At 43.6% G+C, this 22830-nt stretch overlaps 1 protein-coding gene across 4 annotated transcripts in view; it reads right to left on the bottom strand.

Moving 5' to 3' along the window:
- Positions 1-22355, bottom strand: part of SGMS1 (sphingomyelin synthase 1) — a 101792-nt gene extending 79437 nt beyond the window's left edge. For 3 of the 4 annotated variants that reach the window (XM_081955701.1, XM_081955697.1, XM_081955702.1), the window contains exon 1: positions 22171-22355. The gene's annotated coding sequence lies outside the window, so the exon portion shown is untranslated. Of the gene's footprint in view, positions 1-6287; positions 6378-22170 lie in introns of all 4 variants that reach the window. The other variant, XM_081955698.1, reaches the window with a different exon arrangement.
- Between the last annotated feature and the right edge of the window lie 475 nt (positions 22356-22830).

The following is a 22830-nucleotide window of genomic DNA, read 5'->3' as shown; positions in this document are numbered from 1 at the left end:
ATCCTTCCAGCACACTAGGAAATTTAGTTTATTAATATGAATTATAATTTGTAATATATTTTCCTTAGCATGTAATTCTTAAAGAGGGTTCGATAATGCAATTATTAGTTTTCATTATTCAGCTTCATTTCAAAGCCAAATATTTCATTCTTATGATTCTGTATCTTCTTTCATTATAAATTCTTGGAATTATTTTACTTCTTTTATGGTTTGGCAGTATTTCAAATTTATTTTACTGCTTGATTCTGGATTACCTGGTTTATATGCTAAAATATATTTTATTAATTTATCCAGATGATTTACTTATTTTAGTTTTGAACTAGGCTTTCCTAGTAGATAAAGTAATCCATTTCATTTGTTCTTGAACTTGAGTATTTGGATTTAAGGAGGGTGCAGGAGCATCATTTTCTTATACTATTTTTTCTCATTTTTGGAAAATTAATGTTAATTAATGCTTCATTTTTTCTTTTTTCTGCAATTGGAGTTACAACTTTCAGACGCTAGTGGTTATTATCTCAAAATGGCAATAGACAGATAATGTAACTCCTGTGGCAGGTGCTCAAGAGTCATATATTCAAACAGGGGAAGTTCTGCCTTGCCATCCCCTTTAAATACTATTTTCCATGGTCTTTACTATTCCAGGTATTATAATTCAATACAGATTAACTTCTTTAACTGTTAAGGGCTTGGTTATTTTTAAGCAAGCTAAAAAATAGACTGTACCCAAAGAGAAGAGATACAGAAAAATATAACATGCTTCCTTAAATTTGAGTTGTGTCATTTTAATATGGTTTTTTTTTTAATCCTCACTTTATTATTTTTATAACTAACTCAAGGCATCAAATATATCCAATACTACTTTCTCCTCCTATTTTCACCATTACAATGGGAAAATGGAAAAACTGTAGACTACAGGAACCAGGAGCACTACTCGAGACACAGATAAGCCTCCAAGTGCTTCAACAATTCTCTAAAAGGATGCAAATAACCAGCTGTCTGCAAGGAATATAAATCCTTTCATTTCCCACCATCCAGTCAGAGCTGAAGAAGCTTCTGGGATGAGAAGCGAAACGGCTTCCAAGGAACACCAACGAAGTTCAGTTGCCTCCCGAAAAAGCACCTTTGTTCCTACCATGTTTCCCCGAAATAAGATAGGGTCTTATTCCCCCAAATAAGCACCTGGGCTTATTTTCGAGATCTTATTATTTTTGAGGTGCAGGAGGCAGCGAGTGTGGTCACCTCATGGCTGATGCTGTGTTGCAATATTTTCAGGGAGGGCTTATTTTCAGGGAATGGCTTATTTTAGTGCATGCACTCAAAAGCCCAATTGGGCTTATTATCCAGGGTGGTATTATTTTCAGGGAAACAGGGTAATAATTGTATGGAATGAAAACCATACTAAGGTTTCCTAGGTTTTCAGACCTAGGAACCAAAACTGATGATCAAACATCTTTAAATTGTCACTTCACTTTCTTGCCTGCCCACCCCTTCAGATCTGATGTGCCTTTGTGATATCCCACTAGTGGCAGGGGCACAACTCCTCGAAGCCAAGGTGTTTTTTCCAAAAATCAATAGGGCTTTCTTGATTTTTTTTTAAAGTTTTGCTTCTCATCCAAGAACTTTCTTGAGTTCTCTTCTTCTTCAGGATTGAAGAAGCTTCTTAAATGAGAAGCAAAATGTTTTCAAAGAAAAAACCCAAGAAAGCCCAGTTGCCTTTTGGAAAAAGCACTTTGGGACAAGCCTGAGCTGGTTGATTGGGACTCTCCATAGATAATTCCCTGGAAACAAAAGAAAAGAACTCAACAATAACAAAATGAACTGAGTAATTCCAAGCTTTAGAAGACCATCTAAGCACCCTCCATAGCAGCCTTCATCAGCTGATCAAAGACTTTCCTATTTAGAAAGGCATTTTTCCAGATGCATCTTTTTTTCAGAATAAAGGTAGTCCTTGACCTACAACAGTTTATTTAGTGACCGTTTGAAGTTACAACGGCACTGAAAAAAGAGACTTATGACAGTTTTCACACTTACAACCATTGTAGCATCCCTGTGATCATGTGATCAAAATTCAGACGCTTGGCAATTAACTCATTTATATTTAACATACTTATGACAGTTGCAGTGCCTTGGGGTCATGTGATCACCAATTGCACCCTTCTGATAAGCAAAGTCATGGCATGGGACCTAGTTACCTGCGGGACCGCATCTCACCTCATACATCTCTACGACCTATCCGCTCTCACAGGGAAGGACTCCTCCAGGTGCCATCCGCCAAGCAGTGCCAGCGGGTGGCGCCTAGGAGTAGAGCCTTCTCTGTGATGGGCCCAACCCTCTGGAATGACCTCCCTCCCGATATTAGAACTACTAATGACCTCCGCTCCTTCCGACAGAAGCTCAAGACTCACCTGTTCCGACTAGCTGGCTTAGCTGATTGATAGTTCCATCTTCCACCTCCTGGCAAACATTTTATTGGAGAATTTTTTTAAGGGAATTTTAATTGTATTTGTATTTTAACTAAGAATTGTACAGTATATTTTTTTTACCTCCTCCGTCTACGTCTATGTCTACGTCTTCGTCTATGTTCATGTCTATGTATTTGTATATGGTTTTAACACGACTGTACACCGCCTCGAGTCCTGCCTAGGAAAGGGTGCGGTCTAGAAATAAAAGTTTATTATTATTATTATTATTAAAGTCAATTCGGAAGCCAGTTTCACTTGACAACTGTGTTACTAAATTAACCACTGGAGCAGTGGTAGGGTTAAAGTTGGGATATAATCTTATTTAAATAAATCATTCATAGATTAAAAAAAAAAATTCCAGTAACTAAATCATCTAAATAATTCCAAATGGTAACTGAAGAACTTGGAAGAATACAAATAGAACATATACTTAGGAAACCTAATCAGTAAAAGAAGGGGAAGCCCCCAGGGACATAAAAAGTTCAGAGGAAGAAACCTAGGAAGAAGCACCTGCCCTAATGAATCAGATGATTAAAAGTGATGGCAGGAATGTACCTTCAAACATGCAGGATTCTGTTTATCCTTTCTGATAAAGTAGTATTAGCTCATCTAGTCATGTTTCCTGTCTGATTTACCCAGAAGGCCTGACATTATAATTACAATCTGTCGTCAAAAAATATTTCTGTGTACCAGCGCCTTACGTTAACATGACTACTTTGTTGTTATTAGTTGCGAAGTTGTGTCCGACCGATCGCAACCGCATGGACAATGTTCCTCCAGGCCTTCCCGTCCTCTACCATCCTCTGGAGTCCATTTAATCTCAAGCCTACTTCAGTGACTCCATCCAACCTCCTCATTCTCTGTCATCCCCTTCTTCTTTTGCCCTCAATCTTTCCCAGCTCTTTTCTAGTAAGTCCTTCCTTCTCATTAGGTGGCCAAAGAATTTGAGTTTCATTTTTAGGATTTGGCCTTTTAAAGAGCAATCAGGGTTGATCTCCTCTAGGCCTGACCGGTTTAATCATCTTGCAATCCAAGGGACTCACAGGAGTCTTCTCCGGCACCATAGTTCAAAGGCCTCAATTCTTTGGCACTCTGCCTTTCTTACAGTCCATCTTTCACAGCCATACATTGCAACTGGGAAAACCATAGCTTTGACTATACACACTTTTGTTGGCAGGGTGATGTCTCTGCTTTTTAGTATGCTGTCTAGATTAGCCATAGCTTTCCTCCCCAGGAAATGGCTATATGTTGCCCTTAAAAGCGAGGAAAATTTTATTTATAGGCTAGGATACCCCCAAAGTTCAAATGTACAGCATCTATGTAACCATCTAATCCAACTTTTCTATTGCAAGATATTTCTTTGAAAGAATGTGCTAAGAGCACACAAACCAGGAATAGCTGCCAACACTTTTCATTTCCTAGGACAGAAATGTGTCACTCACACTCAGCTGCATGTTCAGCACACTGGAAACACATTAATTAACTGATAAAAATATTCCTAGTATATTACAGTAGAAAAAAATAATGAACAAAAATTTTAATTCACAGGGTTCTGGTCTCTGTGGTTACCAAGAGAAGAAAATGCATTCTATTAGTATTTTACATAAGTGGAGAACTTGGCAAGATCTTTAAGTCTTGGAAGAAAAGCAGATCAAGGTTTTTATTAAGCTTTTTGCAGATATGCTAAGCTAACATTCTTCTAAAGGTATTTTATATATATATTATTTTATGATTCAGAAATATGCCCTTCTACCTTATTAGTCAATGTCAGTATTAGGAATGTTGACTGGAATAATTACATTAAAAATCAAGAACATAATAAACAGCTAAGAAGCTGCTGAGAAGGATGAAAATAACTTGCACATTTCTTTGAATGTTACAACAACAACAACAACAACAACAACAACAACAACAACAATAATAATAATAATAATAATAATAATAATAATAATAAATATTACTAAAAGAATTCAACAACTAAATACCAAAATAATGTATTTTTAGTTGCCAATACAGGGGACGCAGTGGCTCAGTGGCTAAGACACTGAGCTTGTTGATCAGAAAGGTCAGCAGTTCGGTGGTTCGAATCGCTAGTGCCACGTAACCGAGTGAGCTCCCATTACTTGTTCCAGCTTCTGCCAACCTAGCAGTTCGAAAGCACGTAAAAATGCAACTAGAAAAAATAGGAACCACCTTCGGTGGGAAGGTAACAGCATTCCATGCATATTTAGACATGCCGGCCACATGACTACGGAGACATCTTCGGACAGGGCTTGCACTTCGGCTTTGAAACGGAGATGAGCACCACCACCCCCTAGTCAGGAATGATTAGCACATATGTGCGAGCGGAACCTTTACCTTTAGTTGCCAATATAAGACACATTTCTCATCTAGATAGAATTAGGAAAAAAACAATAAGCAAGTGTTATATCAGACTTTGAAAATAATGCTGAAGATAAAAATTCTTAGTTTTCAAATATAAAGCATGTTATATTTTAAAACTTCTTTCCAAACTAATTTTACTAAGATACAAACATTGGATTTTTTTGCTTCCATTTCCCCATTTATGAATCACTACAAGACTCCCAGATTTGACACAGCCCCTGATACAAAAACTGATTGGTTCTCATGCACAATACTTGAAATAACAGCAATATTCCAAAGTAGCAACAATCATTTTTCTGCAAGATCATCTTATAAATATTTATTTGTATTCCGCCTTTATTACTTTTGCAAATAATTCAAGGCAGCGAACACATCCCACACAGCTTTCTACTCTTGTTTTCTCCACAATAATTACCCTGTGAGGCAAGTTGGGCTGAGAAAGAGTGACTGGCCTAAGATCATTCAACTGGTTTTCATGGCTAAGTTCAGACTAGAATTCTAGCCTGGTGCCTTCTCCACTAGACCAGGGATATCAAACTTGATTTCATTGAGGGCTGCAACAGGGTTGTGTTTGACTTTGGGGGAGCAGAATGGGCATGGCCAGGGTGGGCTTGACCAACTCAACATCACTCGTGTTGGGGACACCTGTGGTGGCCTGAGTGCTCTGCCAGCGAAAACAGGCTCCCTAGCTCCGTTTTTGGCTGTGACAGTTTCTGCCATCAAAAACGGAGCTTGGGAGGGCCACCCTAGTCCTCCTGAGCTCATTTTTTGCTGGCAGAGGCATCGCAGGCCAGCCCTTTGCTGTTTCCAGAGCGGTCCTCCGGGCCTTGAGTTTGACACCCCTGCACTACGCCAAACTGACTCTCAAATATGTGCTATAACCAGTCGTTCCACAGTTCAGAGACGCTACTAAACAGTCAAGAAGCCTGAAAACTCTCCTAGGCATGACTCAAATTGTGAAGGCCTGGAATTTACACACACACACACACACACACAGAGTGTGTATAATTATTACATTTGTCAATCTTAACAGTCCACAAATAAAAGTTACATGTGGCCCTGTGCTTCAGATTGATTTAATTTTTTACCATCAAGTCAGTATAACTTTTAGTGACTACGCAAGCGCACCTTCTCAAGAAAGATCTGTTCCTTCTGCAGAAACTGGAGCCATTTTGCAAATTCCTTCAGCTTTTCTATCAAAAATCAGTCCACATGTCCATCAGACTTTCTCGGTTTCCCAAACCCTTACACAGCTGGAACTATATCTTAGTTCTAACAAAAAACTGCCACGATAAATATATGTCTTCCCGATGTAGCTACAGACTTTGCAAGCCTTCCCAGCAGTTCATAAACTCAGTTTTAGTCTTCTAACTTGCTAGGAAAGATGTTTGCAACACACAATCAAAAGTGATGCATTGTTCTCTCCTTCCTGTGCCTTACCATCTGGAAAAGATAGATGAATATCCTCCAGTGACACTCTGGTTCTTGGAGGCTGCAGTCTCTATGGCTGCCAGACACAGCACACTGCAGCTGGAAAAAAACAGAGCTGTAACTGTCAGGCTGACACAAAGAGAGCTTTTTCTAAGGCATCACTGAATTAACTTTGTAGGAAAATAATGATAATAACAATGATTATATTAATGAACAATGGGGACAGTGACACAGGCCTAATATTTGATGAACCATTATGAAGCAAATGTATATTTGGACTGAGTAACTTACAGATCTTGGCAGAACTGATTGGGGCTCCATTGCTATTTATTATTTAATAAAATATTATTATTTTTATTATTTAAGAGCCATGGTGGCGCAGTGGTTAGAGTGCGGTACTGCAGGCTACTTCTGCTGCCTGCTGGGTGCCTGCAATTTGGCAGTTTGAATCTCACCAAGCTCAAGGCTGACTCAGCCTTCCATCCTTCTGAGGTGGATAAAATGAGGAACCAAATTGTTGGGGGCAATAGGATGACTCTGTAAACCGTTTAGAGAGACTCTAAAGTACTGTGAAGCGGTATACAAGTCTAAGTGCTTTTGCTAAGTGCTGTTAAGCCACAGTCACTTCTGAGTGACTGAGCTTGACTCAGAAAGCTGAAAGTGCCATTGATAACGAAAGAAACTGCTCACATCAAAAGTGTAACCCTTGCACTTCTGTCCAAAGTGATCAATCTTAATTATTATCTGTGTACTATTACTTTTTCATTTATTATTATGACAACTGCCATTCTATCTGAATAAATGTGTATTAGCAAGTATGAGAATTTTATTTTCTATTTTTCAAATACCAACAATTTTTCAGATTTTCCCCTTACAAAAATTTACATTTTTTAGGTTGCAATTCTGTGTTCTCTTATTTGAGAGATGATACAAGTGAACTGAGCGCTCCTTACTTCTGATAGGCCTAAGACTCTCTTACATAGGTAGTCCTTGACTTGCAAGAACTGAGCCCAAAATGTCTGTTGCTCAGCGAGACAGTTATTATGTGAATTTTGCCTCATTTTACAACCTTTCTTACCACAGTTGTAAAGGTATCACTGCAGTTCTCAAGTTAGTAACACAATTGTTAGTGAATCTGACTTCCCCATTGACTTTGCTTGTCAGAAAGTTGCACCATGTGATCATATGAATCCAGGGTTCATCATAAGTATGAACTCTGTCAAGCATCCAAATTTTGATCATGTGATCATGGGGATGCAATGGCCATTAAGTATGAAAAAATAATTGCAAGTCATTTTTCAGCTGTTTGCAACTTCAAACTGTTAAAATATGCATGACTGGGAGAGACATGAGAACAAGATCAGCCAATGAATAGACATAGGAACTAAGTCAGCCAATGGGAGCTTAAACAGATCTGAATCTGCAGAGAATTGAAACAGAAACTTAAGCAGTCTGCTGCTCTGAGAAGTAGACTAGCAGTCTTTCTGGGCTTGTCTGCTTAAATGAAACTAACTGCTGGTGTGTTCATGCCTTGTGTTTCCTTGGAAGAACCACCTGTTGATATTGTACATTTATTCATATATTCTTATGTATATAAAGAAGTTAAGAATCCAGCTGAATCAGTTATCTCTGTGTGCTTCTCGATTTGAATTTATGCAACAAACTCTTGCACAAACAGTGGCTAAATGAATGGTTGTAAGTCACAGACTACCTGTATTTGTTGACTTGGAAAGGCTTTTATTTTTTACAATCCATCTTAAAAAATAAATAGAATGTTCAGATAAATTTCATTAATCTATCAAATACTACAATATTACATACTAAATTATGGAAGCTCAGATCTGCAGGCCAAACTTGGACTCTTATCCAATCTGTTGAAACTTAAGCAAAATCCTCTACCTGAAGGATGAAGAAGCAAACCTACGATAGCTTGGATATTTTATTCAAAGTTAATGTTTAAAAATGCTCTGACTTCCTGGTGCTTCCCTCCATCCGAAAGATCGCAGTACCTCAAAATGCTTCTGTCTGGGAGCTGAGCTAGAAATTATTAAATTAACATTATTGAGGCAATAAATTTAGGATTAAAGAAGAACTGTAGCAATTAACTTTTTATTATTGATTACTGCCATTGGTTTATTTTATTTCTAATTCTACTTTTTTAAAGCTTTGCTTTTTGTTCTTCGGGAAAAAAGTATGACAAATATATTTTTTTGGGAAGGAGATATTCTGAACCAAATTTAGTAGCAGGGACTTGTACTATAGTTAGAAATCCCTTTTATATTTTGATGTTAAGTTCTCTTGTAAGAGTAGACACAGTAATGTTGATAAGAAAATAGCCGGTGTATATTTGTGTTGCATTTTCAACTCCTCATTTTTCAATATTTGGTATAGCTTTCCCAAATACTTGGAATCATCTCTTCTTTGTCACGAATAGTGTTAGGAGTGGCAGAAGAAATTAGTCACATTACACAGTATGGCAAAATTAACAGTCACACAAACAACAGAGATAAAACCTGTGATCTCTGTAGACACAGTACACACACACACACACACATTTTTGATTCAATGAAGGCAACTGTGGATTTATAGGCAACTGTAAAGTTTTGTCAATTTGGGTTGACAAAATCAGAAATGAGGTGATAAGCTGCCTGGGAAAGCCAAGAGAAATCATCAAAACCATAAAAAAGTGAAAGTTAGAATATTTTGGACATGTGATGTGAAACCAGAAAAATATGGCATAATCTTCCAAAGAAGGATTGAAGGCAAAGGAGGTCCAGGCAGAAGAAAAACGTCATAGCTTCAAAATCTAACGGACTGGTTTGGACAAAATCTCCATTCCATCCCCACTCCAGCGGAAGTATACTGCAAAATCCCCAATCCCTCCCAATCAGCTGGGACTCGGGAGGCAGAGAATAGATGGGGGCAGGGCCAGTTAGAGGTGGTATTTACCAGTTCTCGGAAGTACTCAAAATTTCCGCTACCGGTTCTCCAGAACTGGTCAGAACCTGCTGAATACCACCTCTAGTTCTGTTCATCTTTTTTTGGAAGCTGAATTTCCAGAAAGGGGCAAAAAAAAGCAGAAATAGTCAGACTTCTGAGGTGCTGTACTTTAAAGCACTTGGAGGATTTGAAGTAATGTTGGCTTCTCTTGTCTTTACCTAAAGACAATGCTGAATATCCAGTAATTATATCTTCCAGGTGTATTTGAAACAATGAATCTGAAGCAAATGACCATTGTCTTACCTGAAGGGTCCTTTTCAGGGCGCTGCAAGGGAGAGTCCAAAGAAGGGTTAAACACAGCCAATCTGCCCAGAACTGAATTGAAAACTTTAAGCCACGCCTCTGGTGCTGACTATCCTCAGATTTATTCAATGAAGACGTGGAACAGTTGCACGCTGAAACTTCAACTGGAAGTCTAATATGGAACAAGTCAAAAAATAGTCCAAACAACAATAACAGAAACAACAAAACAACACTGTGACTTACAAACACCAGCGGAGAATAGACCCCAGGGCGGGGTGGACTCTCCCTTGCAGCGCCCTGAAAAGGACCCTTCAGGTAAGACAATGGTCATTTTCCAGGGCGCTGCTCTGGAGAGTCCAAAGAAGGGACATGCCCAAGCTAACTGTCACTAGGGCGGGAAGGCTCAGCCATCAGGGTCGCTCCGCTGGTATGGATGCCCTGAAGAACACGTCTCCCAAAGGCCCCCTCCGCCGATGCAAAACTGTCCAGTTTGTAATTTCGGACAAATGGAGACAGAGAAGTCCAGGTGGCCGCCTTGCAGATCTCTTCAACCGGTGCCTGAGTAGACCAGGCAGCTGTGGTGGCGGCGCTTCTAGTCGAATGTGCTGTGATATTGCGAGGCACAGGAACGGACTGTAAAACATGGGCAAGCGCGATGGTAGATGAAGAGACCTTCTTGCCTTGAGAAGCTGGTTGAAAGGAGACTAATAGAGATTCGGATTTCCGAAAACTGGCCGTGCGCTTGATGTATCTGCGAATAGTCCTGCGCACATCCAGCATGTGCCAGCGTTTTTCCCTCGGGTGCCGAGGATGCGGACAAAAATCCGGAAGGACCACCTCCTGCGCCCGATGAAACCAGGAATTGACCTTCGGAATGAAGGAAGGATCCAGCCTCAGGATTACTCTGTCGTTACGAATGAGACACAAGTCCTCTCTGACTGACAAGGCAGCCAGTTCCGATATGCGACGAGCAGACGTGATAGCGACCAGAAAAACCGTCTTGAATGTGAGGTGTCTGAGACTGGCCGTCTTAAGTGGCTCAAACGGGGGCCCGATGAGGGACCGCAACACTACATTGAGATCCCAAGATGGGTATCTGTGGACCACTGGGGGTCTCAGGTTGGTCGCTCCCCTGAGAAAACTGCGGATGGTCGGATTCCAGCCAAGAGATGCGTAGCCCTCAACTGAGAGGATGGTTGACAGGGCTGCCGCCTGGCGCCTCAGGGTGTTAGGTGCCAGGCCCTTGTCCAAACCTTCCTGCAGGAAGTCCAGGATGACAGGAACCGAAGCAAGGGGCGCAGACGCACCATGAGCAGTGCACCAACTGGCGAAGGATTTCCAAGTGGCGTCGTAGATGCGCGTTGTGGACTGCCGTCGTGACGCTTGGATGGTGCCAATCACTTTGTCTGACAACTTGCCTCTGCTTAGGAGATCCCTCTCAAGTGCCAGATGGCCAGCTGCAGCCACTGGGGCTCTGGATGTTGAAGGGCCCCCTGGCTGAGAGAGATGTCCTGTGGAGGAATCCGCCATGGTGGTGTGATCGAAAGACTCACCAAGTCTGCAAACCAGGTTCTCCAGGGCCAGTACAGTGCTACCAGCAGCACCTCCGCCTCCTCTGCTAGGATCTTCCTGATGACTCTGGGAAGAAGAGGTAGCGGGGGAAAAGCGTAAAGCAGACCTTTCGGCCACAGGCCGTGCAGCGCGTTGACTCCTTCCGCCCTTGGGTCGTGGAACCTTGTGAAGAACCGCGGAAGATGCGCGTTGGCCGCGGTGGCGAACAGGTCCACCAGCGGGAGGCCGAACCTCTGGGACAGTTGCTGGAACAGCAGCGGATGTAGACGCCACTCCGAGTGGTCGACTGTGGAACTGCTCAGCCAGTCCGCCTGGGTGTTGCTCGTGCCCGAGATGTGCTCCGCCTGAAGAGAAAGAAGATACCTCTCCGCCCATCGACCCAAGAGCTCCGCCTCCTTCATCAGGGATCTGGAGCGCGTTCCCCCGTCGATTGATGTGCGCCTTGGTGGCGACATTGTCTGTCATGATGCGCACGTGGTGGCCCTGAACGGTGCTCTGGAAGCGCTTGAGCGCAAGCCTGACTGCCCTCAGCTCCAGCCAGTTGATGCTGTGAGCGGCTTCGGAAGGGGACCACCTGCCCTGTGCGAGCTGGTTGTGGCAGTGGGCCCCCCAACCGAACAGGCTGGCATCCGTTGTGATGGTGAGCCTGACTGGCTCCTTGAATGGCGACCCCTTTAACAGGGCCGGAGACAACCACCACTTTAGAGACTGACGTACCTCTGCTGGAACTGGAATCAGTCTTGTTGAGCTGCTTTCGTTTGTTCTTTGATATGGAAGCAGGAGCCACTGAAGGGGACGGGAGTGAAGTCTCACCCAAGGCACGATTGACAGGCACGAGATCATCTTGCCGAGGAGCTGTGAGAGCTGAACCACCTTGACTAGTCGTGACCGCTGCACCTGAACGACCATCTCCCGAAGACTGGACACCCTTTCCGGGGACAGGGATACCGTGCACGAAGTGGTGTCGATGACAGCCCCTAGATGCTTCAGTCTGGTCGTGGGAACGAGATGACTTTTTTCCAGGTTGATGGTGAACCCGTGGTCCCGGAGCGCCTGCATGGTGTGTTCTAGGTCGCTGACAGCTTGTTGATGCGATGATGACAGAATGAGAACATCGTCCAGGTAACAGTGGAGTCTGACCGGACGTGACCGTAGAAAAGCCGCCACGGCTGCGAGAACCTTTGTGAATGTCCTGGGCGCCGATGACAGGCCGAATGGCAAGGCCCGGTACTGGTAATGGAGGCCCGCGTAAGAGAACCTCAGGAACTTGCGGTGGGCTTTGCGGATAGGGACGTGGAGGTAGGCCTCTTTGAGGTCTATGGACGTTAGTATATCGCCTGGTCTGATGCACCCCAAGATGGACTGGAGGGATTGCATCTTGAACCTGCGATATGTCACGTGGTAATTGAACCTCTTTAGATCTAATATCCCCCTCCACCCTCCTGAGTTTTTGGGGACCAGAAACAGGATGGAGTAAAACCCTCTTCCTTCCTGGCCTGCTGGGACAGGCTCTATGGCCCTGATCTCCTTGAGGTGCCTTATCTCCTGTTCCATGAGGGATCTTTTGACTAACCCTGAGGGAACTGGACACCGGATGAAGTGGCGGGGAGGGGGGAACCAGAATTCTAGAGTGAGACCCATGCGGACCGTTTGAAGAACCCACTGGTCCGACGTGGTCTGCTCCCATTTGGCGTGAAACAACTGCAGCCGCCCTCCTATGGGAGCTGACCTGTGATGGTCATTTATACCTCCTAAAGGGTCGGGAGCCGGAGCCCCCCCGAAATGGCCGCTTGGAGAAGGGCTGCTGGCGACCTCTGTCTCGAAAGGACTGACGGTCCTGAGACCGCTCACCCTGCTGGGGATACGCCCGATGATAGGGGGCGGAGCTGGTGGAGGGCTCATTGTTCCGAAAGGCCTGCCTCCTATTAAGAGCCAGGACCTTTACGATCAGGCCTCTTGGTGACTGATGGCATCACTTTCTTTTTGTCCTTGTTTTCCACAAGGACTGGATCAAGGACCTCACCAAACAGCTTGTCCCCTTTAAAGGGGGCAGTAACAAGCTTCCATTTGGAGCGCATATCCACATTCCAGTGCCTAAGCCACAGGAGGCGTCTGGAAGTAACATTAGACACTAGGGCACGCGAGGCAAACTTAGCAGCATTCAGAGTGGCATCAGCAGTGTACTCTGTGGCTGCCATGATTTTATTGATATCCTGCCTGACTTTAACGTCCTTGGCAGCTATCTTCCTCAACAACTGCCTCAGCCACAGGAGAGCAGCCCTGGAGAAAAAGGAGGCCGAAGCGGAGGACTTAATAGCCCATGCAGCTGCCTGATGGGTCTTGTGACAAGCAGTTTCGGTTCTCTTGTCCTCAGCCTTGAGCCCCTCCAACAGGTCAGGAGGGAGCACAGAAGAGGAGGTAAGAGCCGCTACAGGGGGATCGATAGGAGGGAGCTTGAGCAGCTCCTCCAGGCAGGCATCCACCGTGTATAGCTTCTTGTCATGGCTGCTGGGGGTAGCCATGGTAGCTGGCTGCGCCCACTGTCTTTGAACTAAATTGAGGAACATCTTGGGCACAGGAACTATTTCCTGGACCGAAATGGGTTCCTCAAAGAGATCCCCAGATAGATCATCAGGGTCTACAACCTCTTGAGCTGGGGGGGTGGACCCCATGCGAGTTGAGATCTTAGCCTTAGCTAAAATGGTTTTGAAATTATCCAAATTAAATAAGCCTGAAAAGGCCGGCTTTTTGGCGGGGCTTGCCTCATCCCCAGAGAATTCAGCTTCCTGCCTAGGAAGAAAATCCTCTTCCTCCTCCCAGTCTGACTCATCGGAGGCCACTGAAGAATGCAGGGACGGGGGTGGAAGGCTAGGAGCCATCTCTCTGCGATCCTCCTGGGGTTGCAAATGGTGGGTCTTGCGAGTGCGCTTGCCACCTTTTCGCATGCCTGCCTCAATGCCCTGGGAAATGGCCCTGTTAATTATTTCCTGTATTTCAGTGGATAAATTAGGCCCTTGGTCCTCAATGGGGCGAACCCCTTGAGTGGGCCCGGGGATCGGCTGTTGAGGGGCTAAGGGCCCCATTGGAGCTGGTCCCTCCTCCATATCAGAGGGACAGGCAAAGAGATCAGCCTGATCAGCCATGGAATGGCCTGGAGAAGTTGCCATGGCCAGGGAATCCCCTTCCTCTTCACTATCAGAAATGGGGCCTCCCTGGGCTGGAGGAATTTCCCTGGAGGGCTCCCCAGGAGACACCGAAAGGGAAGATTGGGCCTGCTGTTGGTCTTTGGAAAACTGTTTTTCTAAGGCCTTCTGTCGCCTTAATGCATCTTTGTCTAGGCCTGAGCCCTGCTTGGGGCCATGCCTGGAGTAAGGCTTACTCCCTCTAATGGCCTCCCTGGCAGCTTTCCCGGCCTGTCTTACAGGGGCTCTGGAAGAGACACCCTCAGAACTCTCAGGGGCCTGATCTGCCATGGTAACAATCACTGGTTGGGACAGTAGGGGGATGGGAAAAAACCACCACTCACCACCTCCAGAAAGCCCACCGCAGCACGATGCTCCTGAGGAGACAGAGAAACTGCAAGGCCTGAAGTAGCTTGGAATCTTTAGGCGCGAGCAGAATTCGCTCCCAGCGCCTGCAGGAGAGTAAGGGAAGCGACCCAGCAGGCCACGATCCCACGCCGCTATCCCTTGCTTGGATTGGGGCCCAGGTCGCTGGTCACACCGGCCAAGTCTGACTCCACACGGCTCCTGCAAAGAGCCAGGCACCAGGCAGCTGTGGCAAAAAACTTTTAAAAGTAGAAACGGAAGGTTGCGCAATCCAAAATGGCGGCCAGAACTCACTGCTGCTTTGCGCGCCAAATTTGAAGAGGGAAGAAGCCAAAATGGCTGCCCTGGAAGCCCACGCTGCAATTTGACTTGCTAGAAGCACAAATTGCAACGGAGGGCTTCCAGCGGGAATCGGCCCCCAGTAGGGGTGCCCCAACAGCGCTGGCGTCGGCACTCCGACCCACGCGCTTCCCCCAACAGCTGCCTGTGGCTTCCAGGAGCCAGAGCAAAGCCCCGGACTCCAGGAGAGCCGAAAGGGTGAGAAAAAAACCAATTAAAAAGGGAAAAAAAACAAACTTAGTTTTAAAACTCACCAGCCTGCTCTAAAAAATCCTTAATTACACCGTTTTAAAAGGTATTCTTCCTCTGGAGAGTCCAAGGAATCAATCTTAGAACTGGAGAAAATTTTTAGCGCGTCCACTGGGCTAGCTGAATTGAAAAAATCTGAGGATAGTCAGCACCAGAGGCGTGGCTTAAAGTTTTCAATTCAGTTCTGGGCAGATTGGCTGTGTTTAACCCTTCTTTGGACTCTCCAGAGCAGCGCCCTGGAAAATATATGATTTACCACTGGCATGAGGGACATTGTGATTCCCATCCACTTACGTTATCCGCCCTAAGAGGGGGTCACAAAGTATCTCCTGTTCTCTGCTCAACATTTTTGCATAAATGTTGTCACAAGCGGGTTCTGCATGATTGGTTGGCATGGAGAACTTGTTCTGCAAGTTGTTAATAGCTTACTATTTCTCTGCTACCTCCAAGATATTAAAAGCAAAGTGGAATAATTACACTTATAATATATGCCTTCAGTTTGAGCTCATTGAAGAAATCCTGGCAACGTTAATAGAAAAATTAGTATGTGGAATGAGAGCTCTGTTCCCCAAAGCTATTTTAGTATTAAATCTTTTAATCTGTTGTTCAGCAGGTTGAAGTGATGTGAGTTAAGGAGGAAAATATCAGTTGCCTTCTTTTTCTTCTTCTTGTGCCATATCTGTCATCGGACGTTGGTGATGATGTTGGCAATCCTCTTTTTATCAACAGCCGCACGAAAAAGTGCTGTTGAGTTTTAAAGTATCCTGGAATGGGGTAGAATGGAGATTTTGCAATATCCTTCCCCCAGGAGTGGGGAGGGAATGGAGATTTTGCAGTATCCTTCCCTTGCCACGCCCATCACACCACACCCACGCTACGCACGCCATGCCACATCCACCACACCACACCCACCAAGCCACATCAACATAACTGGTAGTTCTATTCATTCTATTTTTCTACCAGTGGTAGAAAGAGAGGTGTCCGTTAGAAAAAGGTTATTGTCTAACTGTAGAACCTGCTGGCTAGGTTTAACTCTTGGCCCACATTTCTGTTTTACACAATATTATAAAAAATATCATAAAACATATGCAAAGTAACACTTGATGCAAAGAAGAATCCCCAATTTCAATGCTTGAGATTTGTAGTATATATTTTTATATGTTCTCTTATACGAGTAGGTCTTTCCCTCCAATTTGGCAGAACGAAAGAAACTTCTAAGCAAAGGAAAGACAGTGCCAGGAGTCTGTTGAGTGTGCCAAGTCAATAGTAGAAGGTCAACATGAATTACAGAAGCATTTTGTGGCATTTTGTGGATATCTTAATACACAATTTTCAATCTGGAATGATACGTGATAGATGCTGTCTTCCAGAGGCCAGGAGTGTAAACACGGAAGCGTTTTACAGATAGCTCATGTTATAAACTCTAAATGAAATCTGAGAACTTTGAATAAAATTCAGGACAATGCTTATACCCAACATCAGTAAATAGTCTCTCTAATGGGCCTGTTCATACAATAATTTAAAACTAAATTATACTTTATAGGTAGATTTGCTAATACTGGCAGTAATGTCACAGTATGAATAGACCATTACTTCCATGCTATCTACTGAAAATTAAGATAGAAATGAGTGACCATACACACAATAAGCCATAGCTTGAACAATTTAGTGCAAAGCTATTTCATGTAGAACCAAAAATCAATGTATTTACAAAACGTTTTTTCCACTAAGGCTGTCCTACATCAACTGTTAATTGTCCTATATTGCTGATTTAGAATTTCCACTATCACTTTCTTTTTGTTCAGAAATTGTATCTTTTCCTTCAAAAAAGACTTAATGTGAGCACTAATGGGAAACCATATGGATAAATATTCACAAATGGGGATACAACATGAGAAACTCTGTGGGAGTGTACGGTAAGAAATAGAGACCTACTGCTCAGCCAGAAATTACATCTGTGATCAAATTATAACTTTATTATTTAAACTTTTGTGAAGGATGCAATGGACCTAATAAGTCAGATGCAATAGACCTAATTTTTTTTCAACATAGGGTTTACTGTATTGTGTAAATCCAGCTGTTGTGATTTACTCAGTAAACAAAACATATGTCAATTAATTTAGTTAGATGGAGCTTGAGTCAATTGGAAAAGAAGAAGCAATAGAGTTACAGGGAAAAAGAGAAGAATTAATAAAGCTCAAGAGACCAATGCTAATCTTGAAAGAAATATTTAAAAATGCAGAGCCTAACAGGAAATGACTGGAAGCCTGAACAATTTAACATTTGATTTTGTCATATATTAACTAGCAATTTCTAGATTAATCCCATATATAAATAATTCAGTACTATAACAGGATCCTCCGTCATGCTTAAATTTGACCAATCTTATATCTAAGCCATACTGCAATCCAACAATATGAAATCAAGAGAGTGTCCATTTTATTTAAGTGCTAAAAGCAGGATCAAAAAAGGAATATACTCCCATTGAAAATTTCATGGACGTAAATGTCAATTTCCTGGAGGAAGGCCCGCTGCAGTGAAACAGCAGGTGACCAAAAACCCACCTCATATAACAGATAATATACAAAATAAGAGAAATAGGATTTCAGACATTTCTTAATGCTACATGGAATGTTGAAGACATAGTATTTGAATGAAACTGAGGATGCTTCAACCATATGGAATGTGCTTTGCAAAACTGGCGTTCAGAAGAGTCTGATGACATCAGTTGGTTTGGCAATCCTGTCTAGAATGGAGACAGGCCAGGGAGAGCATGCCATTTTGAGGAATCCTGTACCCTGTTATCCCCTGTACTTTATTTCCATTCCAAATCCCAGATCATCCATGGATAGTGTTGACCTTTAATAACATTTCCTGTTATGCTAGCCCTTTCTTTGTTTTTCCAAGATTCTTATGCAGAAGTTTTGGCTCAGTTCACCATGACCTCTGAATCATCAACCCCAAAGGTAATATACTAATAACTACTGATTGTTTGGGGGGTAATGTAGATGATATTTGAGAACAGGCTACAATCCTTTACATACCTGGAAATTACCAGGCGTTATCTTTTAAGAAATATAAAGTATTCTGATGAAATTCTCTGCTTGGACAAATTTATTGTGTATTTTGATCACTACTTCCAATCACAATCTGCAACTGAAGATCATAATCTTTAACTGATTTGCTTTTATAAAGCCACAGCTGGACAAGAGAAAGAGCACAAGAAGACATTTTGAGCACACAAGAGTAAAGCCTAGCGTTCTTTGAGTGTTTAAGAACTTGTCGAAATAAATATTATGCTCCTTCCAAATATTGTTTCAAGACAGTATTTATTGTGGCTTTCAAGTAAATGGCAACAACTTTTGGAGCAAAACTTTGGTCAACTTGCAGAAACAACAGAAGACTTTTAAGTGATTCATACATCTCATTTGCAAATTGTCCATGCACTATACCAAGATTACCAAGAAATCTTCTTCAGTTATATAGTAATTTATTTCCCACCTTTATTATTCTGCATAAATAACTTAAGGCAGTGAACATTCCTAATATTCCTCCCTCCTTCTATTTTCCCCACCACAACAAACCTGTTAGGTGAGAGAGAGAGTAACTACCCAAAGTCACCAAGCCAACTTTCATTCACCCCTAAAACTCAGTCTCCTAGTTTCTAGCCTGATGCCTTAATCCAGGGGTGTCCAAACTTGGGAACTTTAAGACTTGTGGACTTCAACTCCCAGAAATGGCTGGCTGGGGAATTCTGGGAGTTGAAGTCCACAAGTCTTAAAGTTCCCAAGTTTGGACACCCCTGCCTTAACCACTACATCAAACTAACTCTAATTTATTAAATTCACTCACTAATTTATTCTGCAAGCACACTCATATTTGTTCATAAATCCTAATAAAGATATTTTTGGCTGCTTTTATAAATAAGAAAAGGAACGCCCATTTCAATCTGAACCTGAATATAAGGCCAGGTACAGCAGAAAAAATAGATAATATTTGCATAAGGTTCAAGATTTAGAAACATATGTCAAATTCTCAACATACCCCAATCGTTCTAGTTGTTACCAAAGAGATTTAATTTTCAACATAATTGGCAAAGAGAAAATTGTACACATCTTCATAGTTTAGCTAAGAAAGCTAATTTATACTGCTTATATTTTTGCATGATTCCATCAGCATTTTTCCATATGCTACAAGGTCATTTGATATAAAACAAAATTTTAGATGTCTATGCTTTAGGCCTAAGTTGGCCATAAGTCAACTTCAATTTTGGTGGGTATATCCATTTTTAAATATCTGTTTGTCACAAATACATCTTTCTTTTTCATTATATGGATGTACCTAAAATACAATGATTAAGGCAGTCTTAAATGACTATGAGAGCAATTCAAATGACAACCGTGAACAGGATACAAATTTACGACCATATGAGAATATCTTATATTAAATATAGGCATGTAATTTGAGCAGCCAAATTGGCCCAAATCCTTGCTTGTCCTTATTGCCTATTATTATGTAATAGTCAGCTAAACCAGTCTTTGAACTGAGCCTTTGTTCAACTAGCTGCCAGCTCAACAGGTGCTACCAGATAAGGTGCCAACTCTGTTCTCCTGATCAGAGAAAGCCGTAAACCAGTCTGTGATGCTTAGAAACGAATCTATCTTACTCTGCCTAGATTCAAACATCACAATTTGGCATACTCGATTTGGCTTAGCATGATGCCTAAACCTAGCCACTGTTCCTAATTTATCACCTAATGGCTACATCACAGCACACAATTCAGCCACCAAATCAGATTAGTAATCCATCTATTTCAGCACCAGTGACTATTAGCAGCTCTCTAGAGCTGGTCGACATTAATCCCAACCCTATCTTTAAAAGCAACACTTATCTTTATTATCTACTTTTAATATCAACAGTTATTTACTAGTGTCAGAATAAAGAACTTGTCCTTCAGATATATACTTTATAAGTATATAATATTTAACATTTGTTGGCAATAGGAAGAGATGCCAATAAATGTTAAAGGCCGGACTTTTCTAAAAGGAAGTTATTCAGCTTCTACCTAGGTTTGTATCACGTAGAGATATACCTTAATACTAGGTCCAAATTCCAATTTATGCACAACATAATGCCACTAATATTATCACAAGCTATATTTCTAATTGCATAAGTCTCAGCCAAACAGGAAAGCTGACAGTGGAAATGTTACATCAGAAATAACAGCAAAGAGTTCCTGTTCTGCCCTGCAATAAACATTTCTTTATTATTACTTGGTTTAGAACTTTTTGCTCCTTCAAACTGGTTGTATCTCACCCGCAACAAAGCTACAGGTAGTTTCTTTCACTGCACAAGCAATTGGTTTACATGGTGGACCAGCAAGGAATAAGGAAAAAAATATCGAAGTTTGTAAATTTATTTGAAATGCATCTTCAAACAAACTGGAAGGATTTCACTTGGTGGAAAACTGGTGATCAAAGCAGAACATCTGTTAATATTGGGCAGAGAAAAAAAATACTTGGCAATCCTCAAACAAGGCGGAATATGAACCAGGGCCCTAGATATTCTCCTAATCTTTTTGCCAACAGGACAAAATTCTTTGTCATTTTCTTGGTATTTCAATTACCATAGTTCACATCCGGCTCCACTGATGATGCAAAAGAGCCATAAGACAATTGCTGTGTCTCAGGCAAAAGCTGCTTACCTACAATTCGGCCTAACCTAATCTCCTCCAGGACAGGGCAGATGGCTGAATTAGTGTCACGTTGCATCAGAAGCCCCATGACTGAGCAACGTTGTTGCATATGAAGTTTGGCTATTAATAAGCTCTCCATGCATATATTATGCAGCGTACATATAACTGCAGGCAAACAGTTACACCGCTGGCTGAAACACCTTCCACCGCTGGAATGTACAATGACAGGACATTATCCTTCCATCACACTTCTGTAGCTTTTCTTAGGTTGGAAATCTCACACGTGACATCAACACTCTTTCAAATCAAGGGGACTTCCCTCCGTGCAAAACCGAACAGCCCTCTGGCAGGACTCCCATCCCTGGCATCCTACCATTTTTAACCTGCCTCCTTCTCGGTCGTACCTACACAGATTGCGTCCACACGTCGCAATTGCACACACACGATCTCCTCCACCTGGCCTCAGCATCCCACCCCTACACACACACACACACACACACTATCAGCAGCAAGTCGTGGGACGACCAAGCGCAATCCTGGCCAAATGGAAAGCCGCCCTTCCTTTGCCATCATCCTACCCGCGGCTCCCTTAACCCTCAGCGTCGGGCATCTTGCAAAAGACCAGCCAGCCAAAGCCTCCCCCCCCCAAAAAAAACCTCTTTCAAAGGTCTCCAATTCGCGGGCAGGCGACCCTCAGCCAAGCTTTGTCCCCGCGACTTGTTCTGCTTCTCCCGTCTTCCCCGCCCTGATCTTCCCCTGCTCCAGACGAGCAGTTCTCGCCAGCTCTCTCCAGCCATTCCGCTCCCTTCCTCCGACACTTGACCAGGATCACCTGCTTCCCAACATTATGACCGAGGATCGCGGCGGCGGCTGGCTGTAAGTTTCTTCCCAGCACTGTTCTTCCCGCGTCCGGCCAATTTTATCCCCCCGCCGCGCTGCCAGGAACAGAAAGAGGCCTTCGGGCTGCTTCTTTCCCGAGCAACTCCCGGCGAGCTCGCCCCAATCCCCGCCACTTGCTTTTCTTTTTTTTTTTCTGGCTCCCCTCCACCCTCTCCAAGCTGGCCCTTCGTCCGCGCGCTGCTTCTCCCAACCCAGCCACCCCCGGGAAGGCGAAGGCGAGGAGCGAAAAGGGGCCGCTTGACTCGCTCGGGGTCTGCAAAAAAAAAAGGACGGGCAAGACGGGCACCCACGTCAGGCTCTTCCGACCGGCCGCGCAGGAGCGGCTGCTTTTTTTAATTATATTTACCTGCACCGGGAGAAGCGCGCGCCGAGAGCGCAGCAGCAGCAGCAGCAGCAACGCCGCGGACTCCCGGACGTAGCAGGGAGGGTCTGTTGAGCAAGCAGACGGAGAACGACGACTCCGCCACGTGATGGCCCTGTCGGCTTGCGCAGCCGTCTTACGTCTCGGTGGCTCCGCCTGGCGAGGGAAGGAGGGAGGCGGCGGCGGCGGCGGCGCAAAAAGCGCGGGGGCCGCCGAGCCTCTTCGGGAGGGAGACGGCGGAGGGAGGGAGGGAGGGAAAAGAGTTGCAAAGGGAGCCCCGGCGTTTCGCGGATTGAATTGAACTCCGCTGAAGGACGGACCGACAGTCGCGCACGCAGACTCACCCCGACAGTGAGAACAAGCCACCATTGGAAGGGCTTTGCCTTTCAGAAGTCATGACCGGGAGCTTTCAAGAAGAGATTGGATAAGCCATCTGTCAGAAATGGTAGTATTGGTCCAGGATGGCGAACCTATGGCACACAGATGTGGCACACAGAGCCTGCTCTGTGGGCATGTGCTCCATCGCCAGATGCTCTTCTGGTCTCTGGTGATCACATGCGCGTCGGCGGGAGCACCGGAAAACACCCGGAAAATGGCCCGGAAAGTGGCCAAAAACCCAGGCCGTTTTGTGGATGCTTTCGAACC

Source organism: Natrix helvetica (genome assembly GCF_964273705.1).
Source record: "Natrix helvetica genome assembly, chromosome: 5".
Lineage (NCBI taxonomy): Eukaryota > Metazoa > Chordata > Lepidosauria > Squamata > Natricidae > Natrix > Natrix helvetica.
This window is presented reverse-complemented; position numbering and strand designations above follow the sequence as displayed.